This window comes from Poecilia latipinna, unplaced genomic scaffold (assembly GCF_001443285.1).
Source record: "Poecilia latipinna isolate Pla-1442-1.1 unplaced genomic scaffold, P_latipinna-1.0 Scaffold1406, whole genome shotgun sequence".
Lineage (NCBI taxonomy): Eukaryota > Metazoa > Chordata > Actinopteri > Cyprinodontiformes > Poeciliidae > Poecilia > Poecilia latipinna.
The window spans coordinates 9,152-21,847 of record NW_015114022.1 but is presented as its reverse complement, the minus strand read 5'-3'; the positions used below and the strand labels follow the sequence as shown (position 1 = coordinate 21,847).

The 12,696-nt window shown below is 38.3% G+C and overlaps 1 long non-coding RNA gene across 1 annotated transcript; it reads right to left on the bottom strand.

Annotated features, from left to right (window-relative positions):
- Window positions 1-272: 272 nt before the first annotated feature.
- Window positions 273-1,108, bottom strand: LOC106962384 (uncharacterized). The gene is made up of 2 exons (XR_001427966.1): window positions 669-1,108; window positions 273-589 (listed from the first exon to the last, which is right to left on the bottom strand). It is a non-coding gene; the product is annotated as an uncharacterized LOC106962384 (long non-coding RNA).
- Window positions 1,109-12,696: the final 11,588 nt, after the last annotated feature.

Below are 12,696 nucleotides of genomic sequence, written 5' to 3'. Positions count from 1 at the left end.
AAAGTTATTTGCATTTGATTAATAAAAACTTTCCTTAAGCTTTAATTCTTACATTTCCTTTAGAGCAACCTTTAAACAATGATTTTGGTCAAATCAGTAATTTTCCACAGCATTACTTTACTATAATTTTGTCCCATTCCTCCAGACAGGACTGGTGTAACTGGGGCAGGTTTTTAGGCTGCTTTGCCCTTCATTTTTGGTACTGATATTAGGACTTTGTGATGGCCTCTTCAAATCAATGACATTCTTAAACTACTTTGTAACCAGTTTGATTGCTTGCTTTTATTATCCATTTGGAAGACCCATGTACACCACAGTAAGGATGTAAATACCTGAATTTGAACAAAGTATTTAAAACTCATTTATTCAGTTAATTGTAGGATTTAGATAAACTATGAAATCTGACCAAAAATTAGAAAATGTCTAGAAAGGTTCTACAGAGATGACTGTATTCTAGTGTTCTAACCCAGAACAGAAGTAACTGGTGAGCTTGCCATCATGAGGAAACAGCATAGATGAAATTTGTTTGTCCAATGCCTCTGTTCAGGGAACAGACTGCTGAACAGAGAGGCATTGGACAAACAGCGCACTGAAGAGAACAGGGGAGAAGGCGAGTTCAAGTCCGTGGGATTTCTGAATGATTTGCAGGAGTTCAGGTAAGCACTTACAGGAACGGAGATGAGTAACGGCGTTGGCGTGGTATTGTTGGTCCGAGGGTCCTTTGGTCTGTGGGGTTTACTTTCCCAGTGGTCTTGAGAGTGGATTGATTTGAGGAAGAGGTAAACTGAGTCGGATGGAGCGGCAGCGTCGGAGGGCGGACAGGTAGGCAAGTACTTGAAGGCGTCGGAGTGTTGGAACTGCCAGTCAGATCTCTTGGATTGGAGGCGAGTTTCAACTGTCTTTGGAGGTTCTGAAGACTCGGGCAGTGGGGTAACTGCCTGCGACGTCACGAGGAGTCAAAGCCAGATCTGGATTCAGGTTTTACCTGAGGAAAACAGATGTCACAGGAAAGAATTACTTTCAGTACAGCAGTATTGAAAGTAATTCTTTATCTCCGATACTCGGAGATAACTCGGAGGGGCGAGAGGCACCATCACTGGACAGCACTCCGGCGTTGAAGCTGGCGTTCCATCTCTCTTAAAAGCAGCAGGTAACGAGGTAATTGGTCCCCGGTGTGAGGATGACGTACTGGAGGAGGACCCTCCACCCGGCCGCCTCAAGGACTCCATCTAGTGGTGAATGGGGATGCACAGCAGCAATACAATTGCAGGTTGTTGTTTTTTTATCATTATTATTATTTCATGTCTTGGCTTGGCATTTCAGGAGTTTCGTATGGAAAAGCTTTTTGCGTTAATCCGCAGTTTTTTCTCCATAGGAAGGAAATCTGAAGATGGAACTCTAATTATATGATTAACTTTACACTAGACAAACCTTTTATTAGTGAACTCAAAAAAAAAAAAAATCTGACATATTATACTGTAGTGGTGAGAGCAGCTTTAATGGAGTTAAAATATAGGCTCTGATTTACTATACATTTTCCACCACAAATGGAGTGTATTTAATAGTTTCACTCTGAATGTCGAAGCTTTAAGCTAAATTTCTCAATTGTTACATTTTTTTTTTTTTTAACAAAAATAAACAAAAAAGTAATTGCTTAACCAGGTATACCTGCATACAGATGAAGCACCTGCACCTGTTTGGTGTAAAACCAGACAGAAGGATTCAATACAGAGGGATTGCTGTATAAAATCAAACAGATACCAAACAAATTCACATACCAAACAGCGATTCTGTGTACTACAGTCCTTGTTTGAAGCCAGTCATCATGTGGGTGCAAACATATTCGAGGTTGGAGTCTCCCACCCTCAACGTGATCTGCAGAGGTGATTACTGGTCCTCATGCCAGAAACGCTTCTCCTAGAATCAGAAGTAGGGATGCTCAACATATTTATGCTTCTGTTTGAAGAATATCAGTTTAACACCATTTCTAAAAGTAGAATGGGAGGCAGATCTTTTGCTTCTCAGGCTCCTCTCATGTCGAACCAGATCCCAGTTGTGGCCCGTGAATCAGACCCCTTGCATACTTTTAAGACTCACAACTTTCCCTTTTGTTAAAACTTGAAGTTAGACTGGCTATAGCAGCAGCTGCCATAATCTTCACTTCTGGAGGACAAACTGACCATTTTCTTCTACTCCTCTACAGTTTGCATTATTTGTTGTTATTTCAACTGTTAACTTTGTTTTCTCTCAATTTGATAGAGATTTTTGGTATTATCATTTTGTTATTACTTTAGTTCATATTCAGTCTAATGTTAATCAGTATTATTGTGATTTTTAGTTTAAAGTGTTCTCTTCCTTATTTGTGTATAAACTGACCTGGAGGTTACGACTGTCTGTTTATCTTCATGTGAGACAGTCAAACTCTGTGGTTCTCAGACCTTAAATTCTTCTTGTGTTATCTACCCTTTTCTTAGTTGATAGTTTGACCTAGAGCTGAACTGGGCTCAGACCGTAGATCAGATATCACACCTGGAACTGGGCTGCTAGTGTTTGGGTTAGAAGTTTTACGACCTCTGTTGTTTTTACTGACTGCCCCCTGTGACTGTTTTTCTTTGACAATAAAAGAAGGAACTCACGTGAAAGCAGATCAGAACTCTCTGTGAACAGCTTGGAAAAGCTGCTATCGGAGACTTCTCCTTTTGCAAAAGCTTTGTCATAAAATTCATATACGTTGTCTGTGGTTCTTTATGTAGGTTCGAGAAAAATACCCATCACAATTATTTTTCTGTCTATAGAAGTTACACCTGGTCTAGTATTCTGATTGGTTAGTTGATGACATAGTGCTGTCATCAACCAATTCTCCCTCTCCTACTGTTAACTTTTTACTTTTCATTAACAGAAAGTAATCCTACATCAGTTCTTCTGGTTTTTTGAGTGTCTCTGCTCTGACTTCCCAAACCCCCAGTTAGTCGTGGAAGATGGCCTTGATACTGAAAAAGGTTCTGGTTCTGGTTCTGTTGAAGATTTTCTCCTCTTAAGGAGAGTTTTTCTTCTCCACTCTCGCTACGTGCATGCTTAGTGTGAGAGACTGCTGTAAAGTCACTATATGCTCGTCCAGGAGGAGAGAATGCAAGTCAATGACTGCATGCAACCTGCTGGGTTTCCATATAAAGAGAAACTTTGTTTTTATATTTTTTTGTTTTTGACAAAATAATGTACATTTAATGGACAATTAAGAACCTGTGTACCCTAACTATCATGTTTGTTGAGAGGTTCTGATAATGATGCCGAGCAAAGCCCTTCGACAAATATGATACAGCTGCTGTAACAGAGAAATAAAACATGCTTTTTGCTGTTTTTTTCTTAGAAATCTCAAACTCCCAGCGTTAGAAAGCAGATCACCTTCACCTTTCTACCACAGTAGAACAACAAGCAGAGAGAAAACACTCAACATTCTCTACCCGCATCCGGAATGGGCAGAATGTGGGATTAAGAGTAGGCATGAGGGGAAATGAGATCAACTAAATGTTTTTTCTGAGCTTCATTTTTATAAACAATGCACATTTGAATTAGTGGTCAACCATTTGAGGGCGCTATGACAGGAAAGGTTACCAGAGCAAAACGAACAGGTCTGACTCAGCGCCCCGCTGTATGTGCTACATCCTCAGTGACTGGCTGTCTGCTGAAACTGACTTATGAGTCCAGTTAAGTTTTGGCCACAGTAAATGTCCTGCCGATAGTTTAGCCTTAATATTGCAATTTGTCTTGCCCGTCACTGTGAGGACCTGCGGAAGTGAGTGTTATGTAAAGAAGGCCTGGAGGACCTTACAAGCCTGGCAAGTGAAAGATGACAGGCAGCATGTCTCTTTCATTCAGGAGAGCAGTTCTGCTCGACTGGCTGCGCCCAGCAGCAGGCAGACACAGTGGCACTTCACCTAAATTAATGGCTGACCCAGTCACTACACAGCAGAGTGAAGAGTTATGGCCAGAGAGCAGTGGCAGGATAGGCAGCAAACATGGCTAACAATGGGGTAGCGGGATGTTTGATGAGGGGAATCAAAGCGGAGGCTAGGAGGTTAAGATGGATGGATTAGCTTTGTTATCAGGGAGGCCATGGAGGCGCAATGCCAGCTGTCCTCACTAGCTTATCTTCACATCCAAATGGCTAATCCAATCACTGACCTCCTCTGTCTCCCTTCTTTATATTCAGTGATGTTTCTAAATTTGTGACTGAGGTGTCAATTTGGGTCATTTACTGCTTTGGACTACCAGGTGTCTCCTTCCTTTATTTTGAGAGTTTATTCATCAGTCTCCCTAACAAATTGTTTATAATGTGTTTTTTTGTTTGTTTGTTTGTTTGTTTTTACTTCTACAAATGATAAATTCTCAGTCAAATAAAACTAAATCTTTATTGTTTGCCCATTGGCTGTCAGTTTATTGACCAGACTTTTATTGCATATTTTGTCCTTTTTTTATTTGTTTATTGTTAGTATTATTTCTATCAAGTGTCCCACAGGAATAGTTGGGATTTTTCAAAGAGGTTAATATCAGCAAAACCTCTCTTACCTGTGGTAGATAAATGTTATCTCACACTCATTTTGTAGGAGAACAAATCCTTAAATCAGTAGTGTGCTAACATCTGTCCCGTCTTCAGCTAATATTAGCCATTTCAAGCTCAACCTAAAATGTTCATGTCCTTCTCAAAACCATGGAGGAGTCCAACAAACAGAGACCTGGACAGAACCTGCCTGACCTTTAGAAGGGGCAGTATTATGTATTCTCCAGGCACAGTGTCATTTATAACACAATATTAACTTCAGTTGTAATAAAAAAACAAAATGCTATATTTATCAAAAATACTTGACATTGCATCATGGCTGTAGGCAACAGGTTGAAATTGGCCTCTGTCTCTGTAAGAACCTCCTACTCCTTCCATCACTCTCCATTAAACACATCATTACGAAGCTTAGGAGTTGTAGATCCAATGATGAGCTTAGCAGGTCCACCAGGCGTTTGCTAATTGTTGCTGTCGCTAGTCTGGAGGAGGTAAGTGGGGGAGGTTTTGGGAGGGGCGCTGGGTGAGGAGCTCAGCTGGAGACTGCAGCTCCAAGGCGGAGCTTTGTGGAAATAGGCGGAGCTTTGTGAGAGCAGGCAATTAGGAACCCCAGAATGGATTGAATGGATTGCAATCCTTTAGCATAAAGGATTGCTCCTTCATGCATAAAAGAGCAAAGCAACAGTCCAGGTGTTTCTTCTTTCTGACGAGGGTACAACATCATATCACAATGTAACGCTCAAAGACGGAAATGGAAAACATGATATAAATCCTTTTAAAAGTTAAGAGTTATAAATAAACCAGTCATAAATTTATTGCAACTCAAAAGAATATCACTACTTTAAAACTGTTTGTGGAAACTTCTGGCTTTATGAATTTTCTGAACATTTTAATATTATATGTTCTAATGTTTGTGTTTGTTTATTTAGTCATTCAGTGATATTAAGATATATTTCTCTGGGCTCTTCATGTTAATTGTTTTCATCACTACTGAAAAAAGAATGTACACATCATGTTATGATGAACCCAGTATGGAATAAGTGGTTTTGAGGAAGTCTGTTATCATTTTATGTTGGTTCTTTATTATTTGAAGTAAAGAAGAACCAACATAAAAAGATAACAGACTTAATTAATTAATCAACATGCATGCTTGAATACTGTGCCAGACTTGGCCAAAGAAATTGTTTTTCATTTTTAATACCTGGTAGATTAATGTAATCCATCCATCCAACCAGACCAGTGCTGTGTTTTAATCTGTAATGTCATGTTTTCGCTATCTAAACTCAGAAAAAGCATCATAAATAACAAAAATAAAGATTTAAAAACGTCAATCTGTGTATAATTAATGTATAATTGTGTTTTACTTGGTTGCATCCCAATCATTTAGCTGAACCATGTCAATAATTAAAGGTGAGGGGCTGGAATTTAGTAGGAACTCTTACTGTTAAATATAAAGTGAATCACTTGTAGCCAGTTTAAAGTCTAGATTTAATCCATTACATATCTGCTGCTTTAGTTTCTTCCTCTCTGATAATAGGTTAAAATGCTTTAACTAGCTCAGTGCTTCCTCGTTTTGTGAGTTTCTCAGATATCAGCACACATTAGTTCTGTTTGATTAGCTCACAAAAGAATGTTTAAACCAGTTTTCAATGACATGAAAAGAACACGGTGGAACATTTAAATCTCAACTGAAAGGATAATTAATTTTGATGAACCAAGATCTTCATTTTAGATCAAGTTAGGTTAGTCATGCATGCTTGAAATCAATATGACATGTAAATCAAAAATGAATTAGGTTTTCTTTTGTGCTCTATGAACAATGATTTCTAATTAATGGTGGAACAGACTTCAAGGTCTGAAGGAGTCCAGCGCCGATACAGGACTGCTTTACATAATGCATATAGTGCAGGCTGGATTTAAAACAATTTACTTGTGGGGTTAACCAGGCTAATGACATATTCATTTCCTGCAATGGCAAGCTACACACTGAATGCGAGTAATGAGTTTTTCATTTTCTGCTGGCACCCACACACCACTTAGTGCGCTCAGCTCTGGGACAACAAAGGCAGGAAGAGGTAAGATTTAAATGATAATGGGATTGGCCCCCAACTTTAAAATTATGGGGCAAAACTTGAATTAATATTGCCCTGTGGTCAAAGCCTTTGTCAGGGCAGGAAGTTATTAACCTCTTAAATGGCTGTAAACTGTATAAACTGTAACACATATTGCCCCCAATGTACAAATGTGAATGTGGAATAAATGTGACGAAATGAACTGTTGCAGTAGCAACATAGTACATTTCAGAGCCCAACTGGCCTGAGAAATCAGTTAATCAGCAGAATCCTATAGAGCTAAAACGTGGAGGATGATATAGAAAACTTTGGTTGTTATACATGTGGAAAGCCTGAGTTAGAACAGCAACACAGAACTCCTCCAGATACCAAGGAGTTGATGATCTGCACTTTGTTCAGGTGAATGCTATAGGCCTTTGGTTCTGCAATCCAGTCTGCAGCATCTGAAAGCACACTGATCTCAGTGGATCCACTCATGTTAGGTGAAGAGGAATGTGATCTAAAATGGGGTGTTCATGCTTATGTGTGTTTATCACAGAGTTTAGAATGTGCATGTTAACCTTAAAGATGGCAAATTTCAAAAATAGTTTGAAATGTTTTATCTTTGTCAATTACACACTTAAAACAAACATTATGTGGAGTACAAAGCCACTGACCCACAACAAAGAAGCAGATGATAAGTGGATACAATACAGAAAATAATAACACAGAGCTTCTGATTGGTTGGTCACGGGTGACAGCTAATCAAGCTGGAACTTAGCTAATGCAGAAGATCGGTAGATCTGAAGCATTTATGTGTTAAGAACTCAGAACAAACCTTCCATGTACAACAACTTACGACTTGAGGGGAAAACAAACGAGTAATGCTTGAGACTTTAAGGTAAAGGGTTTCAAGAGACTAAACAAACACGACTTAGTTTGTTGACCCATAAATACTGAAGCATGCTGTGATGCATTTATTTCTGCCTTTGGGGCCTTTAAAAACTGTCATGAATAATTAATAATGAGCACACATCAACCATGTCCCACTGAAGTTCAATAGTGTTTCTACACTCAGTATCACCTGCATTTCTGTGATGTTTGAAGATGTTGACTGGGTGATCAGTTACAAATAAAAACATTTTGTCATGAAACCTGCTGTAATGGAGACGACCTATTATCACAGTTAGGGAAAGGAGGTGATTTTCTTCAAATTGCCTGTCAGCAACACTAATAGTACCACAAGAATTTGAAATGACAAAATTATCGAAAATCACCACTGAGACTGATTAGAATGTCATCAGATCAGACAAGAATGTTAGACAGTGAAGGAGTTTGGTTTCCAAACCAAAAGACGATAAAATATTGAAGAGAAGGAAAGACGTCTACCATGAGCCGTCCTAAAAGAAACCATCTGTAAGTAAAACATCTTTCGGGTAAAAAAATTAAATGGAACAGACTGCCAGCTCAAAAGTGTCAATCCAAACTTGGTTGATATATGAAAAATATTGATTGAATCAATAATTGCTCAATGACTGAGATGTTTGTCTGCGCAAAACCTGTACAGTCCTGCAAAAATGTCCTTCCACTTGTTTATTTCACAACATAAGCATGAGTGTTACAGCTCATGCATGGAACATTGACATTCCTCCATAACATTGTCTATGAGATAATGCTGTTCACGTGAAGTTCAATGTTTCAGTTTTAGGAATTTACTGGCAGGAACGATTTTCACCTGTGTTCTGTTCTCTGGAACTCTTCCTGTTAGGTTTGATACAGAACAAGAGCACTAAGAACTCAGTACTATTGGATGTGGGTAAATATTCTGAATAAGTTTTTCAAATAAAAATGAAACATAATAATAAACAGGATGGCATTTTAGGTGCACAGTTCATATGGTTCCAAAATGGTCACTTATTATTTCTGTAATGTTACATTCCATCATTCCACCTGACAATCTGGAACCACCCAGAGACTTCTCTGTTGCTGGGTTTCCTCGGTGAATGAAGTCAGTCAGAAATGGCCAATTTGCTGCAGGTGGTGAGTAGATCCAAGTCAACAAGCCAGGCTGAGCTTCCTGATCGGATCCATCTATGACTCGGTACCGTGTCCCAGAATCCTCCCTGTTTTCTTTGCAGACCCAGCAATCCAAACCTCCTGGATATTCTGTTGGACTTCAAGAGAGGTCTATTCCAAGTCTGGATGTGCATTTGTCTTCATTGTCCTGTCAGAACATCCAGCTGGAGCCAACTATCCAAGTTTTAATCATCTACTTGTTTTTAGGTGATTAAAGAATTTTGAGACAGTTTCTTATAAAGTGGTAGTGAAACAGCGCCACCAGAACTTGTAGTTCATAGAAGGTCTTAGCCTCGTCGTTCTAGATTGTTCCTGAGAAATACAATAAATTCCTGTTCTTCTGAGGCTGCCAGTTTTGGTGTTCTTTTACCTTTGCAAAATGGACTAAAACCAAAACAGCTTCTAACTGCTTAAACTTCAGAGTCTTTAGGTGTTTAGAATTTCCTCCTTTGTGTAAAGATGCAGTTCCTCCATGGATCAGTTTGGATCAGTGTGGGAAATGTGAGCAACACTTTAAAGATTTATGAACTATATGTGCATATTTGAACGTGTATGCATGAATCTAATTTCATGTGGCTAAGAAAACTCAACCTTAACTTCAAACATTGTTACTTTTAAATATCAATGTAGAACTTAAACACATTGTTTTTTATTCCTTCATAGAAAACTGTAACTTCACACCATATATCATGGTTATAATTTCTCCAGATGAAAGCAAAGGTTTTACCGTTAGTCTCCTATCGTCAGCCTCACTATTCAGCAAACACAAAATAATTACACAGTAATAAAATAAAACTTTAACATGAACTGAAAAACCTGAAGAAACACCAGGGTGGAAAATAACAAGTATCAATAAGTCGCTGCCTGTTAAAAATGAAAAGCCCCTTGTTTGTTTTATTCAAATGTTGTTTTCCAGCTTGAGCAGACCATGAAGTCTGTAGCTGCCTCAACCGAGCTGAATGTCTCGTGCTGCACCGACTCCCGGCTGGGCAGCTGCTCCAGCTGCCAATCAGAGAGCCAGCTCATTAGCAGAGGAACTGTTGAGGAAGAATGGAACCTAAAGCAGGTGGTCCAGGAGGAGGGACAGGAAGATGCAACGTTTCAAATAAAATGATTTGAAATAGACTGTGCATATCTTACCAGAAGCTTACGCTATATAATCCATACTCTACATTGTAACAAATGAACTATTTATTTCACTGCGTGTTAAGTTTGGTAAATATTTTCCAGACCTTCAATGTGAATGCAATGTGTTTGATTTGCAAAAAAGATCGTGTGTATAATTTCAAAAGACAGCACAAGAGGCAGCATTACTAGTAGTGGTATGCAAGACTTGCTGGAGTCTGCGGCGGTCAGTGAGTGATGGATGGTCACCAAACTCTTTGCCTCAAGAATCAGCAATGAGTCTCACTCATCTTCTTTCCCTGTTGTTTGACGCAGCACCAGCTGTTTGGCTTATTTTTCCTACAGGTTTGACTTATGTGTAAAATATAAGACTGCTAACTAATTCTACTCCCACATTGGTGGTGGTGAATTTTAAATATGGAACCAAAGAATTTACCTAAAACATGCAAAACAAAATGCAAAGAGGGAAGCTGAACCTTGAAACGTGGTGCAATGCTTCTTGACAGGCTATTGGCTGGTGTTTGACAAATAGCTTATCCTGGAGTTCCATGTATTTTAGTTATTGATTGATTGATTGATTGATGAAAACTAGCTGGACTCATAAGAGCAGAAATAAAGACTTTAGATATTAGTTTCTGTTGTAGATGGTTTCCACTCTGCATATTAAAGCATATTTGGTTTTGAACTATTAAAATGGTCAGTTTTAGAGGCTGACTTAAGTATGTATGGGCGACTGTGTTTCTTAACCCCTGTGAATTGAGTTCACAGGGGTTAAGATATGTGTTCAGATATATGCTGAACACATATCTAAATGTAAAAACTCAATGTAAGTTCTTACTAAGAGTAGCAGGAATGTATTTTCTATTATTTGCTGTGATTTTCTACTGATCTAATCAGAAGAAGTTGGATTTGAAAGAAGTCTCGGTCTGCTCTTCCTCCAGGTCTTCGTCTTGAAAGTTGTGATGTAATAAAAACAAGCATTTTCTTGTTTGATGCACTGTGACAGCAGCAGCTGTGGAACCAGAGTACACATAAGAGCACTGATGTAATGTAGTCAAAGTGAACGTGATGTCCATACAAACAGACTGCTTGTTCATGTGCTTTTAACTTGTACTTTTCCCTCCTCGTCTGGACTCCTTCTACACTGCAGAGCTCCCTAATTGTTTTAGTAAATTCCAGCACTGCATTTAAACGTTTTCTTTTATATTTTCCTGCTCTTTAAGTGAGACTTTGTCCTCATGGGGATGGTGGTGACTGACGACGAAAAAACGGGTTTTATAAAAGAGAAAGGTTGATGTTGCTGAAAGGTGACAGTTTCCTTGATGTTATGTTGTTAGGGATTAAAGCGCTCACTTCATTTCTGTCATGCCAGAAGTGAAGGGAGGTGGAGACAAAGAAATGTTTTAATGCAAGTTAGAAAAAATCCACAGAGAACATTTAATCTGTCAGTTTTTAAATTAATATGAGCGCTTTATTTTTCTTTTTTAATTCAATCAAATATTTGCACTGTAAAAAAAGTGCTATTTATATAGTCTTCATCTAATTTGTTTTAAGTTTTAAGCTAATTTAGATGATTAATCACGCTTTTTGGAAACACTTCCAACTCTTAATTACATACTTAAACATAGATGCTGGGACTGCATTAATTTGAGTCAATTTATGCAAGTAAAACTCAGCCTGACAGTTCCATCTTTCCTCCTGTAAATTTAGGCTAATTCCACCTTCACTTCTTAACTAGTCTTTGCTGTTTTTCTCCAATCCCCAGGATGATTCCAGCGCCGTCTCTCCTTAAACCTCAACAAAACAGAAAGATGGGCTCTTTTTCTATTTTCATTCCACTGCTGAAAACAGTTTATGGTTAAAGTGCTGGTCAGCTGGTCACTGGGGAATAAATAGATCTGATAGAGTTTTCAGTTGCCTTTGATAGTTTAGATCACACCATCTTAATAAACAGAACTCAAAATAAGTGTTCACAGCTGATCACCTGATAGATCATACCGTCACTCTGAAGATGACAGAATTAGCTGGTATCCACATTTGTTTGTTTATTCTGGAACGACATGGTTAATATTAAATTCCTTGTCATCTTGTTATATTTCATCCTCTCATCCATATTTAAAACAGGACTACTGTTAGTCCTTTGTGAATCTATTGTTGTGGTTTAGAAATGTTTTTCAATTTCTCTTACTTTTGGATAAAAACAGTCAAAGAATTCTCTACAAAGCTGTGATATTTATTCATCAGTGGATTAAGTCCATTGATAAATAATTGTGCTATTGGGTTTGTTAAATGTTTACATGTGAATCTGGACTGCTTAGATGATGAGGGAACCTTAATATTTTTACACTGCTTCGGTGTGGACAACTATCAGCACACTGATGATGGTAACTTGAGAGCTAAGGATTGATACAACCCAACAGCAGACATCCTTATTTTGTAACATTACATAGCAGGTTAGACACACTTATTCTGAATTATCTGAAAGGGAAATCATGCTCTAAGACAACATTGTTAACTTCTGCTCTTTAGTTGTTCTTTCATAGTTTTCAAGATGCATTATTTTGTGTTGCTGACATAAAATCTCTCTAAAATACATGGAAGTTTGTGACAGTAATGTAACAGAAGATGGAATATGAATATATTTGAAATCATTGCACAATCATACATACAGAGCAATATGAATTTGCAGAAAATATTCAAAACATGCAGCTTTCATGGGCAGACCAACACCTGGTCCATCATCAGACCAGGGTTCAGTGATGAATCAACTAAGTTTATAAACCACCACCCCACATCAAATCTTAAAGTAACTGATTCATCACATTTTACAGCTTAATTTCTCTCACCACTCTAAGGATTGATTTCTAGTCAACCAGTGGAATCCAGACA